This window comes from Oryctolagus cuniculus, chromosome 3 (genome assembly GCF_051225735.1).
Source record: "Oryctolagus cuniculus isolate XC-2025 breed Fujian yellow rabbit chromosome 3, ASM5122573v1, whole genome shotgun sequence".
Lineage (NCBI taxonomy): Eukaryota > Metazoa > Chordata > Mammalia > Lagomorpha > Leporidae > Oryctolagus > Oryctolagus cuniculus.
Genome location: NC_142869.1, coordinates 123,384,409 through 123,407,880, shown reverse-complemented (window position 1 = coordinate 123,407,880; position 23,472 = coordinate 123,384,409). Strand labels below are relative to the sequence as shown.

The following is a 23,472-nucleotide window of genomic DNA, read 5'->3' as shown; positions in this document are numbered from 1 at the left end:
ATTTCTAGGCACATGATCAACAATGCAGGTGAGGTCATGGAAGACATATAAAGTAATCAGAGTTAAATAACACCTGTAGAACACTCCATGCAAAACTGCAAAGAATACATTTATTTCAAGTACACATGGAGCCTCTACAGGACATTATACATGCTGGCCTTAACATCTTAATATCAGACAGAATAGACTTCAACACCAAAGCCTTTATAAGAGATAAAGAAGAGCACTATGTAATGACTAAAGGATCAATTCAATAGGAAGATGAAACAATTATAAATTTATATGAACCTAATTACATGGCACCTGGCTATTTAAAAGAAATGTTAAGGCACCTAAATGGAGACAGAGACTCAAATACTATAGTAATGGGGGATTTCTTTTTTTTTTAACTTTTACTTAATGAATATAAATTTCCAAAGTACGATTTATGGATTACAATGGCTTCCCCCCCATACTGTCCCTCCCACCCACAACCCTCCCCTTTCCCACTCCCTCTCCCCTTCCATTCACATCAAGATTCATTTTCGATTATCTTAATATACAGAAGATCAGCTTAGTATACATTAAGTAAGGATTTCAACAGTTTGCTCCCACACAGAAACATAAAGTGAAAAATAATAGATGATTTTTTTTAAATGATGATGAAATCAGAGCAGACCTATTGAAATGTTTAATCCCAGTGAGAGTCAAGTTGGGAGTTGATAATTTCTTTTTTTTTTTTTACAGAGGATCAGTTTAGTATGCATTAAGTAAAGATTTCAACAGTTTGCACCCCCATAGAAACATAAAGTGAAATATATTGTTTGAGTACTCATTATAGCATTAAATCTCAATGCACAGCACATTAAGGACAGAGATCCTACATGAGGAGTAAGTGCACAGTGACTCCTGTTGTTGCCTTTACAAATTGACACTCCTGTCTATGGCATCAGTAATCTCCCTATGCTCCAGTCATGAGTTTCCAAGGCTATGGAAGCCCTCTGAGTTCTCTGATTCTTATCTTGTTTAGACAAGGTCATAGTCAAAGTGGAGGTTCTCTCCTCCCTTCAGAGAAAGGTACCTCCTTCTTTGAAGACCTGTTCTTTCCACTGGGATCTCACTCACAGAGATCTTTTGCCAGAGTGTCTTGGCTTTCCATGCCTGAAATACTCTCATGGCCTTTTCAGCCAGATCCGAATGCCTTTAGGGCTGATTCTGAGGCCAGAGTGCTATTTAGGACATCTGCCATTCTATGAGTCTGCTGAGTATCTCACTTCAGTAATGGGGGATTTCAATATCCCACTTTCAATAATGGACAGATCAGCCAGACAGAAAATCAGGAAGGAAAGGGCAGATTTAATCTCCACCATAGACCAAAGAGACCTAACAGATATTTACAGAACTTTATATCCTACAGTTGCAGAATACACATTTTTCTCATCTGAGCATGGAACCTTCTCTAGGATTGACCTCATGCTATGCCATAAAATAAGTCTCAGCAAATTCAAAGATTCCAAATTATATCATGCATCTTCTCAGACCACAATGCAATGAGAGTGGAAATCAGCAACTCAGGAATATCTAGAACATAAGCAAACACATGAAGACTAAACAACGTGCTCCTGAATGAACATTGGGTCACAGAAGATATCAAAAGAGAAAGCAAAAAATCCCTGGAAACAAATGAAGACAACACAACATATCAAACTTATGATTGGGGCCGGTGATGTGGCACAGTGAGTTAATGCCCTGGTCTGAGGCACCCACATCCCATATGGGTGCCAGTTCAAGTCCTGGCTGCTCCACTTCCAATCCAGCTCTCTGTTATGGCCTGGGAAAACAGTAGAAGATGGCTCAAGTCCTTGGGTCCCTGCACCCTCGTGGGAGACCTGGAAGAAGCTCCTGGCTCCTGGCTTCAGTTTGGCACAGCTCTGGCTGTTGCAACCAACTGGGGAGTGACCAGTGGATGGAAGACCACCCCCCCACCTCTCCATTCTCTGTATAACTCCAACTTTCAAATAAATAAATAAATCTTTTTTAAAAAAACTTATGGAATACAGCAAAAGGAGTGTTAAAAGGAAAGTTTGTAGCAATTGGTGCCTACATCAAGAAATTGGAAGGGCACCAAAAAAATGAGCTATCACTACCTCACAAGGATCTAAAAAACAACAGTAAATCAAATCTGGTTAGTAGGAGAAAAGAAATAATTAAAATTAGAGAAGAAATCAGCAAAATTGAAACCCAAGAGGAAGAGCTGGTTTTTTGAAAAAATAAAATTGACACACCATTGACCCAACTAACCAAAAAAAGGAGAGAGAAGACATAAATCAATAAAATTAGAGGTGAAAAAGGAAACGTGACAACAGATACCATAGAAATACAAAATAATATTCAGAAAATACTAGAAAGAGCTATAGGCCAACAAACTGGGAAACCTAGAAGAAATGGAGATCCTAGACACATAAAACCTACTTAAATTGAGCCAGAAGACATAGAAAAACTTAACAGATCCATTACCAAGATATAAATTGAATCAGTAATAAAGGGCCTCCCAACAAAGTAAAACCTGGAACAGATGGCTTCACCACTCAATTCTACCAGATATTTAAAGAACTACCTCCACTTCTCAAGTTATTCAAAACAATTGAAAGGGAAGGAATTCTCTCAAATTCTTTCTCTGAAGCCAGCATCACCTTAATTCCTCTAAACCTGAAAAAGATACAACAGAGAAAGAGAACTACAGACAAATTTCCCTGATGAATATAGATGCAAAAATCCTCATCAAAATTGTGCCCAATCAAATCCAACAACACAACAAAAAGATCATTCACCCAGACAAGGTGGAATGTATCCCTGGTATGTAAGGATGGTTCTACATTTGCAAATCAACCAATGTGATACATCATATTAACAAACTGAATAACAAAAAAAATGATCATCTTAATAAATGCCAAGAACTTCTAAGATCAATCCCATTCACAATAGCCACAAAAATCAAATACCTGGAATAAATTTAAACAATAATGTCAAAACTCCCTACAATGAGAATTACAAGACATTAAAAAAATAAATAGAAGAAGAAACAAAAAATGAAAAAATCTTCCATGTTAATGGATTAGAAGAATCAATATCATCAAAATGGCCATTCTTCCAAAAGCAATTTGCAAATTCACTAATATAACAATCAAAATACCTAAGACATTCTTCTCAGAACTAGAAAAAAATGAAACCGGAATTCATATGGAAACACAGAAAACCTCCAATATCTAAAACAATCTTATACAACAAAAACAAAGCTGGAGCCATCATACTATCAGATTTTAAGACATACCACAAGGCAGTTATAATCAAAACAGCCTTGTACTGGTACAAAAACAGATATATAGACCAATGGAACATAATAGAAATACCAGAAATCAACCCAATCCTCTATAACAAACCTATATTTGACCAAGGAGCAAAAACCAATCCCTGGAGCAAGGACAATTTCTTCAACAAATCGTGATGGGAAAACTGAATTTCCACAGGCAGAAATATGAAGCAGGACTCTTACCTTACACCTTACACAAAAATTCATTCAAAATGGATTAAAGACCTAAAATCTATGGCCTGATACCATCAAATCAGTAGAGATCACTGGGGAAACTCTGCAAGACATTGCTACAAAGAGTCCTTAGAAAAGACCCCAGAGGTACAGGCAAGCAAAGGCAAAATTAACAACTGGAATTACATCAAGTTGAGAAGCTTCCATACTGCAAAAGTGACACTCAAGAAAGTGAAGAGGCAACCAACAAATTGGGAGAAATTATTTGCAAACTATGCAACTGATAAAGGATTAATAACCAGAATATATAAAGAAATCAAGAAGCTGCACAACAACAATCAACCCAGTTAAGAGATGGGCAAAGCATTTAAACAGACATTTTTCAAAAGAGGAAATCCAGATGCCCAACAGACACATGAAAAAGTTCAGGATCACTAGTGTCGCTCCCCCTCTTCATGGAGGAACGACACTAAACCTGCCTAGGCTTCATATCCGAGTCACGGCACCATTATGTCGCTCCCCGTCTTCGTGGAGGAACGACACAGGACCCTGCGCTGTTCTTTCATCTGCTCGGCCCTCCCTGGGTTTGCTGCTGGTTCTTCCCGGGTTGGCGACTGGTCCTTCCACCTCCGTGGAAGGGCGGTTCCCCCTGGCCACATTCCCCACTTCCGCAGGGGAGCGGCACTCCGCCGGCCGGCTCTCTCGGGGGCTGCACAGGTGTTCCTTCAGCTACATGTTCCCCTTAGATGTTCCCGGTGCATGCCGTCTCTCTCCTCCTTTATAGTCCTCCTCCACCAATCTTAACTCGGCTGCCCACACGCCGAGTATGCTGCTCTCCTCCAATCAGGAGCAGCTCCTGCAGCTTGTCAAGTTGGTGAGAGGCAGCTGGGTAGAAGCTGTTGCCTCCTCTCCCAGCACCATATTGTGGGAGAGCAGATGCATAGAATAAGTCTTAATTCCAGTAACTTAGTCTAGTCCGAGTTGCTCCCCACAGATCCCCCTTTCTTTTTATTTTTTGGCGTTGATACGCGCCTGTCTTTGGTGCCCCGCGGCACACACTCTGCTCTGCTTGCTAGAGTTGCCCACAGGTGCTTACAAGTCCTATCAATTAGGCAAACCGAATCCAAGCCCTCTCATTGCCGTCTTGTGGGGAGACTTATTAGTGTTGGTTCGTGCCTATCTTCGGTGACCTGCAGCTCATACTCTGGTCGAGCTGCCTGCTGGTGCTTACCGCCCTACTAATCAGGCAGACCGAATCCAAGCCTTCTCATTACGGTATTGTGGGGAGACTTATTGATGTTAATTCGTGCCTGTCTTCGGTGACCTGCGGTGCATAAGCTGCTAGCCGCCAGCAGGTGCTTATCGTCTTAATCAGGCAGACCGAATCCAAGCTCTCTCATTGCTGTGTTGTGGGGAGGCCTTTCTCTATTTCTCTATCTCCGGGCATTCCTATTTCTCCTATTTTACTTCTATCTACCAGCATTCCTATTTCTCTCATTTTACTTCTAAACTTCTGTTTCTCTTATCCCTGCGGCTTCCCGGTGCCCGCCCCGAGGCTGCTTCTTGGCGGCTTCCCGGCTCTGAGCCGCTTCAGCCCGTGCCGGCGCCCACCCTGTGGCGGGCTCCCGGCTCTGCGAGGCTCGGCTTCGCACGCACACTCCGCGGTCTCCACGCCCTTAGCGTCCGCACCACGGCCTCGCGCCAGCCCCGCGTTCCCTATCTATTCATGCCCCGTGCTCTCTCTGCACACGGCGGCTTCCGCGAGTCACACAGCCCCAGCTCACGTTTCCGCCACCACCGGCATTCAGTCCAAGTTCCCCGGACTAACCTGGCGAATTTCAACCTGGCGGCCCACGTCTCTGCCTCTGGTTCCAGATCTTCGCCTCTTGCTCCCCGGGGTGACTTGAAGAATTCCAAGGTGGCTTATATCTCCGCCTTGGCCTGCACTCGCGGCTTCATCCTCCCTAACATTTTTCTCTACCCGGTATGTTTCCTTAAGTTTTCCTCCAACAATACTCCTCCCTCATTTCTCCTGGCTTCTCCCCACAGTCCGTATCCAAGTCTAAGTTTCTTATAGGTTTCACTTTCACTTTCAACCTGCAGTCCGTATCTAAGTCTAAGTTTCTTCTTGCTTTCACTTTAAATCCTAACTTCTTTCCCACAGTCCATATCCGAGTCCAAGCCTCCTCCAGGTTTCACTTTCGCTTTCAATCTCCTAGCTTCCCCGCCATAGTCCGCATCCGAGTCTATGAAAGCTTTCACTTTCGCTTTCAATCCTAACTTCTTTCCCACAGTCCATATCCGAGTCTATGCCTAGGCTTTCAATAGCTTCTTCCGGCACCTAGGCTCTTTGCTAGTCTCTCTCTCCGGTATTTTCCACTTCTTCCCGTTTCTTCCCTCCTAAGTTTCCTATCCGTCCTAGGTTTCCTATCCGAGTCAGGTTTCCTATCCGAGCTAGGTTTCCTATCCGAGTCACGGCACCATTATGTCGCTCCCCCTCTTCATGGAGGAACGACACTAAACCTGCCTAGGCTTCATATCCGAGTCACGGCACCATTATGTCGCTCCCCGTCTTCGTGGAGGAACGACACAGGACCCTGCGCTGTTCTTTCATCTGCTCGGCCCTCCCCGGGTTTGCTGCTGGTTCTTCCCGGGTTGGCGACTGGTCCTTCCACCTCCGTGGAAGGGCGGTTCCCCCTGGCCACATTCCCCACTTCCGCAGGGGAGCGGCACTCCGCCGGCCGGCTCTCTTGGGGGCTGCACAGGTGTTCCTTCAGCTACATGTTCCCCTTAGATGTTCCCGGTGCATGCCGTCTCTCTCCTCCTTTATAGTCCTCCTCCACCAATCTTAACTCGGCTGCCCACACGCCGAGTATGCTGCTCTCCTCCAATCAGGAGCAGCTCCTGCAGCTTGTCAAGTTGGTGAGAGGCAGCTGGGTAGAAGCTGTTGCCTCCTCTCCCAGCACCATATTGTGGGAGAGCAGATGCATAGAATAAGTCTTAATTCCAGTAACTTAGTCTAGTCCGAGTTGCTCCCCACAACTAGTCATGAGAGCAATGCAAATCAAAATCAAAATGAGGTTTCACCTCACCCCAGTTACAATGGTTTTCACAGAGAATCAAACAACAAAGGGCGGTAAGGTTGTGTGGGGAAAAGTACCCTAATCCACTGTTGGTGGGAATATAAGCTATTAATAACACTTTGGAAAACAGTTTGGAGATACCTCAGAAATCTGAATACAAACCTACCCTGTAACTCAGCCATCTCACTTCTGAAAATTTACTCAAAGGAAATGAAATCAGCAAATAAAAGAGTTATCTACTACCCCAGGTTTATTGTAGCTCAATTCACAATAGCTAAGACATGGAATCAGATTAAATGCCCATCAACTGCAGCCTGGATTAAAAAAAATTATTTGATACGTACTCTATATAATACTATACAGTGGAGGAAAAATGAAGCCCAATTATTTGCAACCAAATGGATGAATCTGGAAAACATCATACTTAGTGAAATAAGCCTGTCTTAAAGGGACAAATATCATATGTTCTCCCTCATCTGTGATAACTAATAGAGCACCAAAAATGAAATCTGTAGAAGTGAAATTGACAATTTGAGAAGCAATGACTTGAAGAGACCTTGTCATGACAGTCGAGGAACAGCTTTTTTTTTTCTCTTCTGTACATTGTTGAACTCTTTACTTAGCATAGAGTTGATCATATGTGTAAAGTCAATGGAAAACAGATCTCAGTAAAAAGTAAGAGTGGAATACGAGAAAAAGAATATTTTCTCACACAATCCACTGAAAATGTTTCAACTGAAAAAACTATACATTCTTACAAAATGTGTGTGTTATCATCTTGAGAGAACATTTTGTAAAAGGCAAAAGATTTATACAATCTGAAGAGAAACCAGAGTATTTGAGAGAACATTTTGTACACATAAGAATCCTCCCTTTCTTCTACTTATATTTAAGCCAGCAAAACTGGTTTTCATTTGCTTTACGATCTCATAAGACAGGTCAAGTGTTTTGAGAAAATAATTTTCAAATTCTATTGAAGGATATATATGTGCTAAATTTGTTGCCAGATGGTTGGGTCAAGGTTCTTGTCTCTAATGCAAGAAAGAATTTGAGAACGAAACATAGAGTTCAACAGTGAACCAAGACTTATTTGCAAACAAGGTCAAAGCACACACTGAGGAAAGAATGCAATTATACTCCATAGAGAGCTATATTCGAGAATGTTCAAGTCCATCACGTTATCTTAGAGAGTGGTGTTTTGGGCAGAATTTAATCAAAAATTTAATTAAAGGGGCAGAGTTGGGGATGGGGTTGAATTCTACCCCTTTCCTTGCCCTTTTTGGAAATCTCAGAAGTGGCTTGATGACAGGTACATTGAGGGAGTAGAAGTGTCAACCTTGGTAATTTATTGGAATGACCTCATAATTAGCTCAAGGTACCTGTAGAGGCATCTAACAGCCATATTGGGTATTTTAGGCTATAGCTGGTTCTAAGTGGTGGTTTTGTGGGATCTGCTGTTTTCAACTGCATGGCACTGGTTGTAAGGGCAGGGGGAGAGTGGTTGTGGGATGAAGTCAGCCACGGTGCAGACAAGGATGCAGGAGGGGCTGGCAACCGCACCTCCTCTTGCCATCTACCTTCATTTCTGTATCAAAACAACTTAACAAATGCACCAAGAAAATGCTCTGATTTCACTGAGTCACCAAAAAAGGATGGAATACACCCAATAATTAAAGAACTTTTAGATAAATGTTTATTTTTCCTCAACCACAAAAAAGGGAAAATGGGTTATAGAAAGTTCAAGATACAGATTTTATACTCATAAGCATCTTGATGGATTTTAGGAGAGCTAGGTCTATATATTTAATTTCTACCCTTGGTTTCTTATACTCTGTATGAATTTTTAGTAGTGACTGTTATCAGGGAGAAATGCTGTAGCAGCAGGATGTCATGATCACTCCATTCTCAGGGATGCTGACAACCTAGATCACAGAGGCAAAAAAAAAAAAAAAAAAAAGGCATTCCCTTGTTTTCGTTTCTATTTATGCCCTCACTAATCAAAGGAAGACCAGATATAAACCAAGACCAAGAGGACAGCCTTAGTATAGTCCCTTTATCCATGACTCAAGGAGCACACTTTGTAATTTCTTTCATGGTTTTATCCACAGAGAAACCGCACAGTAACTTTTCTCTCATCTTCCTATGCCATCACATATCATGCTGACATCATTATCCCAAAAGCTAGATGAGATACACTGATACAATTCTATGAATTCATTCCTTTTTATTTTTATGAATACAATAGAGTCTATGAGATATTTTTGAACATTACTGATTATCAGACCATCACTGGATATACAGTCCTCACACATATTAAACTCATAAATTCTATTTTGATGCATTTTGAAGTAATTCTATCTTCCTGAGTGTACAATTACAATTATTCATAAAAATCAATGCAGTTGCCCAAAATTTTATTTAACTAATCCTCTTAAATAGAAAGATAACTGCCTAAACAGAATGGCCATAGGGCAGGCATTGTGACTCCAAACTTAAGCCTCTATTTGGAACACTCACATCCCATATTGGAGTCCTGTTTTGAGTACTGACACTCTGCTTCCATTCCAACTTCTTTCTAATGTACACCTGGGATGAAGAAGCTGATGGTTCCAGCATTTGAGACCCTGCCATTCACAGACAGATGTAACTGGCTTTAGCCTGTTTCAGTTCTGGTTGTTGAAAGCACTTGGAGAGTGAACCAGCAGATGCAAGACTTTGTCTCTCTCTCTCTCTCTCTCTCTCTCTCTCTCTCAAAGAAATAAACATTATTTAAAATGACAGACTTGTGACATAGACTAAAAATCCCTAATTGCTTAGATATTTCCCAAGTTGACATTCCAGGTAATGGAATATGAAAGAAAAGCACTACCAGATGATGAATCAAAGACTTTCGTACAAATAACAACTTTGTTTTCCATTGTCTTTCCATGTGCTTCATATCCTTAACTCTAATGTGAGGCACCAATAATGATGAAAAAAATAATAACTCATCACACTCATTCTGTATCAAACACTTTCATAAGTACTTTACCTTTTTTCCTCCCAAAAAAACCATTTATTTATTGAGGACAAATTTCCTAAGCACAATTTTAGGAATAAAGTGATTCTTCCCATCAAACCTGCATTCTCATCCCCAATCCTACCCCACCTCCTCCTTCCTCTCCCATTCCCAGTTCCATTCTCCATTAAGAAAAAAAACAGTTCATTTACAGTCAAGATAAGGGCTCTTCAAGTCATTGCTTCTTAAAGTGTCAATTTCACTTATGCAGATTTCTTTTTTAGGTGCTGTATTAGTTATCACAGATCAGGGAGCACATATAGTATTTGTCCCTTTGAGACTGATTATTTCCCTAAGAACAGTGTTTTGCAGATTCATCCATTTTGTTTCAGATGACTGGATTTCATTTTTCTTTACCATTTTATAAATTTCCATAGAGTACATAGCCCATCATTTATTTATCCAGGCTTCAGTTGATGGGCATCTAAGTTGATTCTATGTCTAAGCTATTGTGAATTGAGATGCAGTAAACACGGGGGTGTAGATAACTTCTATTTTCTGATTTCATTTCCCTTGAGTTAATTCCCAAGAGTGGAATGGCTTAGTCACAGGGTAGATCTATATTCAGATTTCTGAGGTATCTCCAAACTGTCTTCCATAGTGGTTTTACCAGTTTACATTTCCAACATTGGTTGTTCCTTGATTTTGCTATGAAAGCCATTGTAACTCGAATGAGGTGAAATCTCATTGTGGTTTTGATTTGCGTTTCCCTAATGGCTAGTGGTCCTGAATTTTTTTTCACATGTTTGTTGTCCATTTGGATTTCTTCTTCTGAAAAATGTGTGTTTAAGTCCTTTGCCCATTTCTTAGCTAGGTTGTTTGTACTGTTGTTTTAGAGTATCATAATCTCTTTTTATATTTTGGTTATTAATCCTTTATCAGTGGCATACTTTGCAAATAACTTCTCCCTTTCTGTCCATTGCCTCTTCTCTTCCCTTTTTCTTCCTTTTGTGGTATGGAAGCTTCTCAGTTTAATGCAATCCCAGATGTTAATTTTGCCTGTGCTTGCCTGTGCCTCTGGGTCTTTTACAAGAATTCTTTTTTTTTTTTTTTTTTTTTTTACAGGCAGAGTGGACAGTGAGAGAGAGAGAAAGAGAGAAAGGTCTTCCTTTGCTGTTGGTTCACCCTCCAATGGCAGCCACGGCTGGCGCACTGCGGCCGGCGCACCGTGCTGATCTGAAGCCAGGAGCCAGGTGCTTCTTCCTGGTCTCCCATGGGGGTGCAGGGGCCCAAGCACTCAGGCCATCCTCCACTGCCCTCCGGGGCCAAAGCAGAGAGCTGGACTGCAAGAGGAGAAACCGGAACTAGAACCAGCACCCATATGGGACGCTGGTGCTGCAGGCAGAGGATTAACCAAGTGAGCCATGGCGCCAGCCCTCCACTTTTTTTAAACTATGATCCACTAGACTTGAACAGCAAGCTCCCTCCCTACTCTGCCTTCTAAGTACTTTACATTTTAACCTAGAAATATTTTATTGGAGGTATACAAGCTTCATGCATTTCATTTATCCAAATTTAGGAACATAGTGATTCTTCCCACTCATTCTTCCTCCAGCCCATACTCCCATCATTCTTCCTTCTCCCTGTACTATTTCTAAATACTTTAGATAATTTCCTTTGGCCCTTGAGACTTCTCTGTGGGGTAAGTACTATAATTGCATATATTTTTAAAAGATTTTATTTATTTATTTGAGAGGTAGAGTTACAGACAGTGAGAGGGAGAAACAGAGAGAAAGGTCTTCCATCCACTGGTTCACTCCCCAAATGGCCGCAATCCAAATCCAGGAGCCAGAAACTTCTTCCAGGTCTCCCATGCAGTTGCAGGGGCCCAAGGACTTGAGCCATCTTCTACTGTTTTCCCAGGCCAGAGCAGAGAGCTATATCAGAAGAGGAACAGCCAGGTCTCAAACTGGCGCCCATATGAGATGCCAGCACTGAAGGTGTAGGATTAACCTACTGTGCCACAGCACCAGCCCTATCATTTATATTTTCCACAAGGAACAAGGGCTTAAATAGAAATATACTTTAAAAAGGTCATGGAAAAAATGAATTGAAGCATATCATTATTCTGGTGGAAAAATATTGAAATCTATGTGTAGATTTTCCCATAATGCACATTTTCTATGAACTATTTGAACATCTCTAGTATGTGAAGAAACATGCAAAGAGCTATGCAGTGGAGAACTCAAACTGGCGTCTATTCTCTCATCCACTATTCTGCAAAGAAATTAATAAGGTTCCATGCACCTTCAGGGAGGTTTGGGACTTGTAGAAATGTCATCAAATGTGTACACCTTAGGGATCATCGAAAGAGTACAAGAGGGTACCCTTTGGAGTGAGAGTCCCTCATTCTTTCTGAGTCTGACTGCACACTGTTCCTTCTGCTCAGTTCAGCTGTTTTGAGCCTTCACTTGTATATCTTCCCTTCCTGCCTGTGAATTCCAGAAGAAAGTGAGTGGATATGAAGCAGAAAACACTGGACAGCAAAACCTATAATTTCTACTCTTTTATTAGAATGAGCTGAGAGGTCTGCCCTATCTGTGGAACACGAGGTACCCTACATCCACCAGCTGATTACTGGATTCTCAGAGCTTGAGGCAATAGTGTGTGAGATGACACTACAGAATGAGGTTATTACTGAGTAGAACCACACTATTGAAAAATCCATGAAGACTATTCAGATAGTACAAAGAATGCAAAACATTTCAAAATGGGTTTTAACCTCTCCTTGGTCACACAGTAGGCACATGATCATGGGAGGGATACTCAATAATACCATCTGAGCACTAGTTTATTGATCTGAAAATGGAAATACATTTTTAATTTTTTTGTGAAAATCAGAGTTATAAGGGAGGGAGAGGGGCTGGCCCAGTGGTGTAGTGGGTAAAGCCACTGCTTGCAGTGCTGGCATCCCAAGTGGGTGCCAGTTTGAGTCCTGGGTGCTCCACTTCCAATCCAAACCTATGCTAGGACCTCAGAAAGCCGTGGAAGATGACACAAGTCCTTGGGCGTCTGCACCCACCTGAAAGACTTGGAAGAAGCTCCTGACATTTGTTTAGCACAGTTCCAGCTGTTGCAGCCATCTGGGGAGTGAGCCAGTGAATAGAAGATCTCTCTCTCTCTCTCTCTCTCTCTCTCTCTCTCTCTGCCTCTGCCTCTCTGTAACTCTGCCTTTCAAATAAATAAATAAATAAATCTTTAAAAAGAAGAAATTGGGGGGGGAAGAGGGAGAGAGAGAGAGAGAGAGAGAGAAACTACCTGCTGGCTCACTTCCCAAATGGCTGCATCAGCCAGGGCTAGGCTAGGCCAAAGCCAGGAGTCAGGAGCTTCTTCTAGCTCTCCCACATGGGTAACAGGGACCCAAAGACTTGGGCCATTCTCCACTGCTTTCCCAAGTGTATTATCAGGGAGCTGGATCAGAAGTAATGTAGGTGGGAATTGAAGCAGTGCCTATGCAGGATGCTGGCATCCCAGGTGGTAGCTTTACCTGCTATGCCACAGCACCAGCCCCCAAAATAAGTGTCCAAAACCAATCTTAGTAGAAATATTAAATGACTTAATTTTGCCAGAGTTTCCAGCACAGTGGGTGGTCCACATGTCCACATGTTCTACTTGTTAGCTTTATTCTAGTCCATGGTCTCACCATGTAGATGAGTACTCCATTGTGATTGTTTGGGAGAGTAGAGCTGGGACATATGGGATGAGATCTCTCATTCAAAAGAGAAATCTAGATCATTGGGAGTGAAGTGAAAAACCATAGACTTTGGTGGTAGGTAGGCCCAAAAGACATGTCTGGGTCATGTCTCTTACATGTTACAAGGTCTCTAATTCATTGTACAAATTTGGTCTTTGTTAAATGTATTGTTCCTGTCAGAGTATTGATTTTATAAGGATTCAAAGGATAAATTCAAATGTTACCCTGATTGGCCCTCTGCCTAGTGGTGATTATATTTACCACATATATTTAGGAAGTTAGAAAACAAGGAAATCACTGTATGTTGAGGGAGGCAGAAATAGTTTTTTTCTAGAAGCAAGACTTTAACTAAACCATGCAATATTTTAAGCATTTTACTAGCATGCAGGTAGAAATGTTTGTATTCTTGTTTCACAGAGAAACAGAACCAATCACTTTCATTATTTGTTCTAAGGCACTGGCTCATCTTATTAAGGTCTCGGAAATCCCAGGGTCTGTAGCCTGCAAGCTGGAGACCCAAGAGAGATGGTAAAGTTCTACCCCAAGTGCACAGATGTGGAATAGGAAGAACCATGGTGTAAATTCCAGACTGACAGCTGCCAGTTCAGGACCCCAGAAGAGACAATTGTTCAGCCTTAGTCTAAAGAGCATTAAAGACCCATGTCACAATTTAAGGCAATAAGACTGGAGAAGTTCCCTCTTACTCAGTTTTTCTGATCATTTAAACCATTAAGTAATCAAATAAGCCCCATACACATTAGGGGTTGCTTCATACAGTCTACAAATTCAAAGGTTAGTTTCATCAAGAATAACCTTTGCAGGGCTGGTGTTGTGGCATAATAGGTTAAGTCACCACATAAAACAGCACCATCCTATATGGCACCGGTTTGAGTCCCAGCTATTCCTCTTCTTACCCAGCTGTCTGATACTTCACTTGGGAAAGCAGCAGAAGTTACCCCCAACTGCTTGGGCCCCTGCACCCAAGTGGAAGACCAGAATGAAACTCCTGGCTCCTGGCTTCGGCCTGGCCCAGGTCTGGCCATTGTGGGCATTTGGTGAGTGGACCAGTGGATAGAAGATCTCTCTCTTTCTCTCTCTCTCAATATCTCTCTCTCTCTCTGTAACTATGCCTTTTAAATAAATAAAATAAATATATTTTTTAAAAAGGAATAACCTTTGCAGATAAGCCCAGAATAATGTTTGACCAATATCTAGATACCTTGTATCCTGCACAGGTTGACACATAAAACTTTTTTATTTCTTTTAAATTTCATTTGCAAGGCAAAGCTATGAAGAGAGGGAGGAAGAGACGGAGAGTGAGAGAGTGGAAGAGTGAGAGCAAGAGCAAGCATGCCTGTGTGCGTGTGCGGGAGAGAGAGAAAGAGAGAGAGAGAGAGAGAAAGACAGAGAGAGCATTCATCTATTTGTTCACTCCCCAAATATCTGTGATTGTCAGGGCTAGATCAGGTTGAAGTCAGGAGACTGGAACTCTGTCCAGGTCTCCCACATGGGTGGCAGGACTCAGTCACTTGGGTCATTTTCTACTGCTTTCCCTGGTTCATTAGCAGGGAGTTTGGCTTGGAAACAGAGCAGTTGAGACTCCAACCAGCACTCATATGTGATAGTTTTGCAGGCAGATTATTTTTTTTTCTCTTTATTTATTTATTTGACAAGTAGAGTTATAGACAAGGAGAGAGAGAGAGACAGAGAGAAAGGTCTTCCTTCCGCTGGTTCACTCCCCAAATGGCCGCTATGGCCTGCACTGCGCCTATCTGAAGCCAGGAGCCAGGTGCTTCTTCCGGGTCTCCCATGCAGGTGCTTGAGCACTCAGGCCATGCTCCACTGCCCTCCCGGGCCACAGCAGAGAGCTAGACTGGAAGAGGAGCAATCAGTACTAATATCCAGCACCCATATGGGATGCCGGCGCCGCAGGCAGAGGATTAACCAAGTGAGCCGGCCCCAGCAGGCAGATTCTTATCATCTGCCCCACAACACCAACAAATCAACAATCATATACTTAACCTTCAGGGAAATCTCCACTTCTATTTGGAATCATCATGCAAAATTTGGTTTACTTTTCTAATGTGTATGCTTTTACTATACAGTGATGTTCAACAGGTATCCTGGACTGGCATATGTCTTTGTGAGACACTACTGTTAAATTTTCAGGAATTTTGCTGGCTAGTAGTTCATCCACTGGGAGATTGAACTTTGTCATAATCACAGAGTTCATACCAAATAATCTGGCAAACAATACAAATCACATTATTTGGTTTTCATTTTTTTGTGGTTGATATTAAACCCAGAAAGCCAACATTGTAGCACTGCTATAGTACCCAAGGAGAAGTGAGAGATGAGGAATTTTATGGAACATTTAAGATTTATTAAAGTTTTTAAATATCCCATTTTTGTTCCATCTGTGACTTTATAATACATGACCTACTCATATATATTCTTTATGAACACATATATCATTATTATTGCTATTATTGGAAAAATTACAAAAAAGATTCATTTTACCCTGGAGGCCTAAGTTAGATAAATATGTTACCTAGGCAGATACAGATCACAATCAGGATATGTCACAATGTAGGCTCATCTTGATAAAATGATTTAGTTTCCCTGCTCATAACCACATTTATTTTTCCAAAAGTAATTTAAGCCAAAGTCAATCTTTAGTTATAACTTTGCATGAAGCAGGATCACACTAATTGGAATCCTCCGAAAGGATATTTAGTAAGTACACAGTTTCAAATAATTGTTAATGAGCCCTGTCCTGCTTCTCTGAGGTCTAGAATGCATTGTTCTAAAAGGATGGCAGTTCAGCACTACATAAAAGAACCCTGGATTAGGAGGGAGATAGTAGAGGATCTATGTCTAGTCTTGACAGTGCTATGAACTTACTGATCTTGAATAGAATTTTATTTTATAAAATAATACATTCTGTTGTATTAATAGCTTCCAAATATGGTCATAACTTAGAATCCTCTAAAACTATCTTCTAAGGAAGAAAAGGTGTATCATATAACTGATTCTTAGGGCTCATGTTGTGGAATAGTGGGTTAAGACACTGCTTGCGATGCCTAGATCCCATATTGGATTACTAGTTCAAGTCTTGGCTACTCCACTTTTGATCCAGACTCATGCTGATGCAGCTAGAAATTTAATGGGAGATGGCCCACGTATTTGGGTCCCTGCCACCCATCCACATCAGAGAACAGGCTCCTGACTTTGGACTGGCCCAGTCCTGATTGTTGCAGTCATTTGTGGAGTGAACCAGCACATGAAAAATCTTTATCCACCTATATCTTTATCTCTATCTCTCTCTATAACTCTATTTCTCCCTATCTCTATCTCTACCTATATCTCTACCTCTATTTCTACCTCTGTATGGATTATTTCTACCACATTCTGACTTTCAAATGAATAAACCTTGCAGAGAACAAAATAAAACTAAGGTTTCTTTTTTACCCTATCATTTCCAAGGACAATCATTGCTAAAGATTTCTTGTATGTCTTCCAGTTAATACTATCTGAACTGCACACACATTTGAATGCAAACATACATGTGCATTTTATATATAGCTTGGAGAGAAAACTAATGCAATGAACTCAATCTGTTTATTTAAAGATCGATTTATTTACTGAAAGGCAAGGTGACAAAGAGAGAAAAAGGGACAGAGAGAGATATTTCATATTCTGTTCCACTCCTGTAATGCCTATAACAGCAAGAGCTGAGTCAGGCCAAAGCCAAGAGCCAGAAACTCCATTAGGGTCTCCCACATGGGTAGCAGGTGCTAAGGGCCTTTGGTCCTCTTCCACAGCCTTCCCAGGAGCATAGCAGGAAGCTGGCTCAGAAGCAGAACAAGTGGATCTTTAGCTGCTGCAGTCCAACATGGGATGCAGGTGATGTAAGCAGCAACTTAACAAACTGTGCCAAATTATCAGCTCCTTGATTTATCTTTAGCTCTGTTTCAATATGTTCTAATTCATTCCATCTACATCTCCAGACAACTCCTTAGAACATTTTGAATCCGGTCCAGCATTGGTTAGCTTTTCTTTACTTTAATTAAATACATAAGAAGAGATTCTTCACTAAGAAAATATTTACTTCAGCTTATAGTTTAGAGGTCCATAGTTTAAGATTGGGTGGATCCTCTAGCTTGCATATGATGCAGCAAGTGTGGAGAAATGATCACATTTTGGACAAGGAAGCAAAGAGAGAGAAGCCTGGAAAACTCAGCTTAAAAAAACTCTTTTATGGGTACCACCCTCTGAGAGCAGTCCCCAGTGATAAAAATCTCACAGCAGGCCCACTTCTCAGATGTCACAATTAAATCAAGTCTCCACTCTTAATTTATCAGCCATTAACATAAAAGTTCAGGATTTAAACACCTGCATGAGTTTGGAGAACTAAATTCTGTTAAATGCACAGCTAATATCCAACATGTACTAATTCTTCTGTAAATACCTTAGTGTGCAGTAAAGAAACAAGGTTTACAATATGTAACTAGGTGAGCAACCTCTGCTATGCCTGGGTTCCTCACTCACCCTGCTCCCACTAAAACTGCTAGAACAGCCATCATTTGTAGCCTCTGGAAAAGTTCATAAGGCAAACAGCTAAAGAAAAAATATCTATTCAAGATAGTGGACAAAAATTTACTAAGAAACTGAACCAAGACTGATACCTTTCTGCCTCCCATGAACACAGTGCTAATGTCTCCCCACCACCCAGTCAGAATCAGCATTTCTTGATCTGCCCCCATCTACCAGCTGATTAGGCTGTCAAGGATCTGTGCAGTTGAGACTGGGAGAGACATTCAGCGAACCAGCTTCTGTTCATGTCACAGAAACTCACCTTGGGCACAGTATGTTGAGAAGACCTGCAACCTGATCATCTTGCTCAGGCTCATGAGGCAGAGGTTTCATGCCAGGTGAGGTAAACCAACGCACCTCTGGATTCACGGCAGCTGCGGTGCCCCTCAGAGAGAGCTTACTATTGTTCCCAGACGCACTTCCAGAGTTCTTATTTAGAGATTTTCCTGGAGGAAAAAAAAAAAAAAAAAACAGGCTGAAGAATAGTTTTCTTCTATTCTCTTCCTAAAGGAAGTAATTTTATCTGCAATTAAGTAGTGATGAAGTTCAATCCTAAAAGCACTCTTAAGGCAGTGGAATCTGTGCTGAAAAGAGATACCAGATAGAACATAATCCTTTACCATCTAGTCTACTGTAAGGAAAACAGCAATAAGTCAGCTAGGTGGAGCTGAGATGGTCAGCATGAATATCACACCTTGATATCAGAAACTGTACATGCAAATGAACCACATTCTGATTGGATTCATTTGAATAGAAAATTTTCCTACAAGAAAATATTAAAAAGTAAAGAACCAGCAATTAGTCAAGCTTGACAGTTATGATCAAGGGAATAATGCAAGAGAGCTGTATCTGATACTAGTGTTTTCCAAGAGTGATGGGAGCATACTCTGTCTGGTGAAACACTGGAAGTTTAATTCTGTTGGAGGAAACAGATTTCACTGAATAATTTCAGCCCACCACTAATCAAGTAATAAGACAATAACCATGTGAGATATGCCCCCAGAGAAGCCAACAGATGCTAAAATTTATTCCTGAAAATATCCAAGTGCCAACAAAAAATATTAGACATGCAAAGAATCAAGAAAATGCCTCTCTTATTCTGAATTCAGGTAATAGAACTGCCTGTCTGAAATATAAGGCTTGAATTTATCAGAAAATAGCTATTATGACACACTTAAAGAACTAAATGAAATGGACATTAATGAAAAAATTTATGACACTGCTCTATCAAAGAAAGGCTATTAATGAACAGAACAAAATGGAAATCCTCAAGATGGAAAGTATAATAATTGAAATAAAAACAATCACTGGAGAGCCACAATAGTGTATTTGAACTGACAGAAGAGAGAATAACAGATTTGAATAGACTAATAACAACATTATAAGCTGAAGAGCAAAGAAAGAAACCAATGAAGACAACTGTGGCATCACAGAAATTTAGGGAACCTTTAGGAGCACCCATGTATGTATAATAAGAGAATCAGAAAGAAAGGGAAAGAAAGGAACAGAATTATATCCAAAAGGATATTGGCCAAAAATCATCCTAGCCTTTCTGAAAAAATAATGACATATGCATCTAAGAAGCCCAATAACTAGGGTAGCTTCAAAGTGATTTATAAACATAATCATTATAGTATAAATAATGGATGCCAAAGGCAAGAGGGATATTTGAAAAGCATTAAGAAAAAACAATTTATTATTTACAAGAGAACTCCAGTAAAAGTAACAACTAATACACCAGCAGAAAAACAAAAGGATCTAGTAAGCATGAGGAAAACATATTTGAGGCTATCAGAGCCAGAGCAAAGCAGAACAACAATGACAAAAAAAAACCTTCAAGGGGTGGTGCTGTGGTATAGTGGGTAGGGCTGCCACCTGCAGTGCTGGCATCCCACATGTGTGCTGGTTCAAGTTCCTGCTGCTCCACTTTCTATCCAGTTCTCTGCTATGGCCTGGGAAAACAGTAGAAGTCGGCCCAAGACCTTGGCCCCCTGCACCCATGTGGGAGTCCTGGAGGAAGCTCCTGACTCTCGGCTTCGAATCAGTGCAGCTCAGGCCATTGCGGCCAATTGAAGAGTGAACCAGTGGATGGAAGACCTCTCTCTCTCTCTGCCTCTCCTCTCTCTGTGTGACTCTGACTTCCAAATAAATAAATAAATCTTTAAAAAAAAAATCCCCTTCAACCAAGAACCCTATATGTATCCAAAGTAAATTTAAAAACAAAGCACAACATGTTGAGAAGATTTGTGGCCTGATCAACTTGCCAAGCCACAGGTAAACAAAAGCTGAGAGAATTTGCTCCTAACAGATGTGGCTTATAACCCCTGAGCAAGATTTTCAGACTATAAGCCTACCCTCAGACAGTAATTCAAATTCAGCTAAAAACTTAATAACTCTGGCAAAAGTAACTATATAACCATAAAAGACTATGCAAATGTGTTTTTCTACTATATTCTGTTAATTAATCTTAAAAAAGCAACTTGATTAAGCAACACAAAAATAAGAAAATCATTTGAAGAAAATTATATATTTCATGCATTGCTAGCACTACAACATACAGAAATACAGAGTATGTGTGCAATAAGAGCACAGGCCATAGGCAGCAATGCTATTTTTAATATTAGCATTATAATTATTATAACTACTAGATTATAAGAATTATGTTATTATGTTATATGTGCAACAATAACAATATGACTGACAAATACTTTCTTTAACACAATCGTAATCAGACATTTAGGGCCCACTGCTTGACAAGATTAGACCTTAGCTTCCCTCTCCATCCTAATACTATTTAGCATTAGCAAGAATTTTGCCAAATTGTTTTATCTAGAGTCCTTAACTTTTGGTATTTGATCCCATTCAAATCTGACATGCCATCATCAATGGGGAACTGGAACAGGGATTACAGAAAACAGAGATTAGAACACCTTTCCTCCTTAGCCGTCTTGTTTTTCTGTTCACTGTTAAGACCATTTAGCAAGAATTATATTACCCCCCTTAAAAATATTACATCTACTTATGCTCTCACGCAACTTTGTGGCTTTATGTAAACTTTTCCTTGTCTTATAAGAAATCGAGCCAAGAGGCCAGCGCTGTGACATAGTAGGTACAGCCTCTGCCTGCAGTGCCAGAATCCCATATGGGTGCTGGTTTGAGTCCCAGCTGCTCCACTTGGATCCAGCTCTCTACTATGGCCTGGGAAAGCAGTGGAAGATAGCCCATGTCCTTGGGCTACTGATCGGCAGAGCTCAGGTTGTTGAAGCAATCTAGGTAGTGAATCAGTAGATGAAAGACCTCTCTATCTCTCTCTCTCCCTCTACCTCTCTTCTCTCTGTGTAACTCTGACTTTCCAATAAATAAGTAAACTTTAAAAAATGTTATTGTTAAACCCTAGACCAACAGCTAAAAACCTTATACACAATGATTAGAGAGTAGGAAGTTAAAATGAAATATTAGGAAAGATTCATTAATGGAAAAGAATATTGAAAAGAGTAATAGAAGGAAATTAAATGATAAATATAGAAAACAAAGTAAAATTTCAGTAAAAAAATTCATTCATCAACTAAAATATATAATTGGATTAAAGACTCTAAAACAGATTATAAGCCTGGACTAAAAACATGATCCAATTATATACTTCTTACAGTATAAATAATTTAGGTTCACATATACAATAGATTGTAGAGAAAGATATTGGAGCAAACCTGAGAATTCTGAAGTGACTATTTCAATGAAAAAATAAATTGTAGAATAAATTTTTTTTACCAAAAATTGGGGCCAGATTGCTTCAGAGTTTGTTAAGCCACCACCTGCAATGCCAGCATCCCATATGAGCACTGGTTGGAGTCTTGTCTGCTCCATATCCAGCAAATCTCTTTGCCCTGGCTGCTGTGGCCATGTAGGGAGTGAAATAGTGGATGGAGGAGCCCTCACTCTCTGGCTCTCTTTTTGATGGTAGTTCTGCTTTCCAAATAACAGAAATAAACATTAATAAATTTTAAGCATGAATAAAGAGAGAAATTATATAATAATATGATTATCAATTCATTATGAAAACATAACACTGATAAACATTTAAGTATCCAATTAAACATATCACTATAGATAAAGCAAAAGTTAATAAAAATTACGCATCATAGAAAATTCAACAATAATAATATTAAATTGCTCCACTTTCAATAATGAATAGAACAACTGTCCATAACATCATTAGGAAAAAAAGGCATATTTCATCCTTAAACCAACTAGAATAGACAACACATATAGAATAGCACACAAAACCACAACATACCATACACTGCTCTGAAATGAACATAATACTTTTTCAAGGACAGACAACATGTTCATAAGAAATATATCAATAAAAATTAAATAGATACAGTAACACAAAATATATTCTGTGACTGCAAATAAATAAAATAATAAGCCAGTAGCCAGAAAAATCTATATAAAAATCTGTAAAAATTAAGCCACATTTAAACATAACCATAGGGGGACCCGCTGGAGCCGCAGAGTCTGCGCGCCAGCGCTGGAAGGGGAGGTGAGCTAAAAACCTCTCAGTAACCCGAGACATTGGCGGGGAAAGGCAGAAAAAGCCTGCAGAGAACCAGGCCTGAAACCCCACTGGGGAAAGTTCACCAGGCTGGCTGGAGGAGAGAAAAAATCGAATAAATAAGGGGAACCGGCACACAGACATTTAGCCTCTCTCTCCACTTACCTTACAAAGCCTAGCAAGACAAAGGATGGGCACCATTTTACTTAAGTAAAGCAGTGCGCGCCATTTTGCATATGTAAAGCAGGTGTCTCTCATTAGCCAAGCAGAAAAACCTGACTCTGGTAAGCAAACGAATACCCACAGGGGCCAGATTTCATACATCAACTACTCTCAATTCCACTCAGCTGTGTGGAATTACTTCCCCACTGAGTCAAAAAAAAAAAAAAAAAAAAAAGAGAGAGAGCAAGAGCGAGCAGAGAACAATCAGGGTGAATCACCTTTGGCATACCCTTAACCCTGTAGAACCAGAGCTCTCTGGCCACACCCATCACAGCCTCTAAGGATCCATCAAAAGCAGACACTCCTCTTAATCTAGAGTCACAGTATAACGAGAAAAAACCAAAGAATATCTCCAATATGACAAACAAACTGTACTTCAAAAGAAACAGTCAGGAAAGTGAAGAGGCAACCAACAGAATGGGAAAAAATATTTGCAAACTATGCAACAGATAAAGGGTTGACAACCAGAATCTACAAAGAAAGCAAGAAACTCCACAACATCAAAACAAACAACCCACTTAAGAGATGGGCCAAGGACCTCAATAGACATTTTTCAAAAGAGGAAATCCAAATGGCCAACAGACACATGAAAAAATGTTCAAGATCACTAGCAACTAGGGAAATGCAAATCAAAACCACAATGAGGTTTCACCTCACCCCAGTTAGAATGGCTCACATTCAGAAATCTACCAACAATAGATGCTGGCGAGGATGTGGGGAAAAAGGGACACTAACCCACTG

General features: G+C 40.5%; 1 long non-coding RNA gene across 7 annotated transcripts in view; it reads right to left on the bottom strand.

Annotated features, from left to right (window-relative positions):
* LOC149127494 (uncharacterized) overlaps positions 1-22,832 on the bottom strand; it is a 47,087-nt gene extending 24,255 nt beyond the window's left edge. For 2 of the 7 annotated variants that reach the window (XR_016231248.1, XR_016231246.1), the window contains exons 1-2: positions 22,675-22,829; positions 18,217-18,400 (exon numbers count right to left, since the gene is read on the bottom strand). This is a non-coding gene — a long non-coding RNA (uncharacterized LOC149127494). Of the gene's footprint in view, positions 1-11,344; positions 11,542-15,020; positions 15,232-17,059; positions 17,207-18,216; positions 18,401-21,722; positions 21,918-22,674 lie in introns of those variants that run through there. The other 5 variants (XR_016231249.1, XR_016231244.1, XR_016231245.1 and 2 more) reach the window with 5 other exon arrangements.
* Positions 22,833-23,472: the final 640 nt, after the last annotated feature.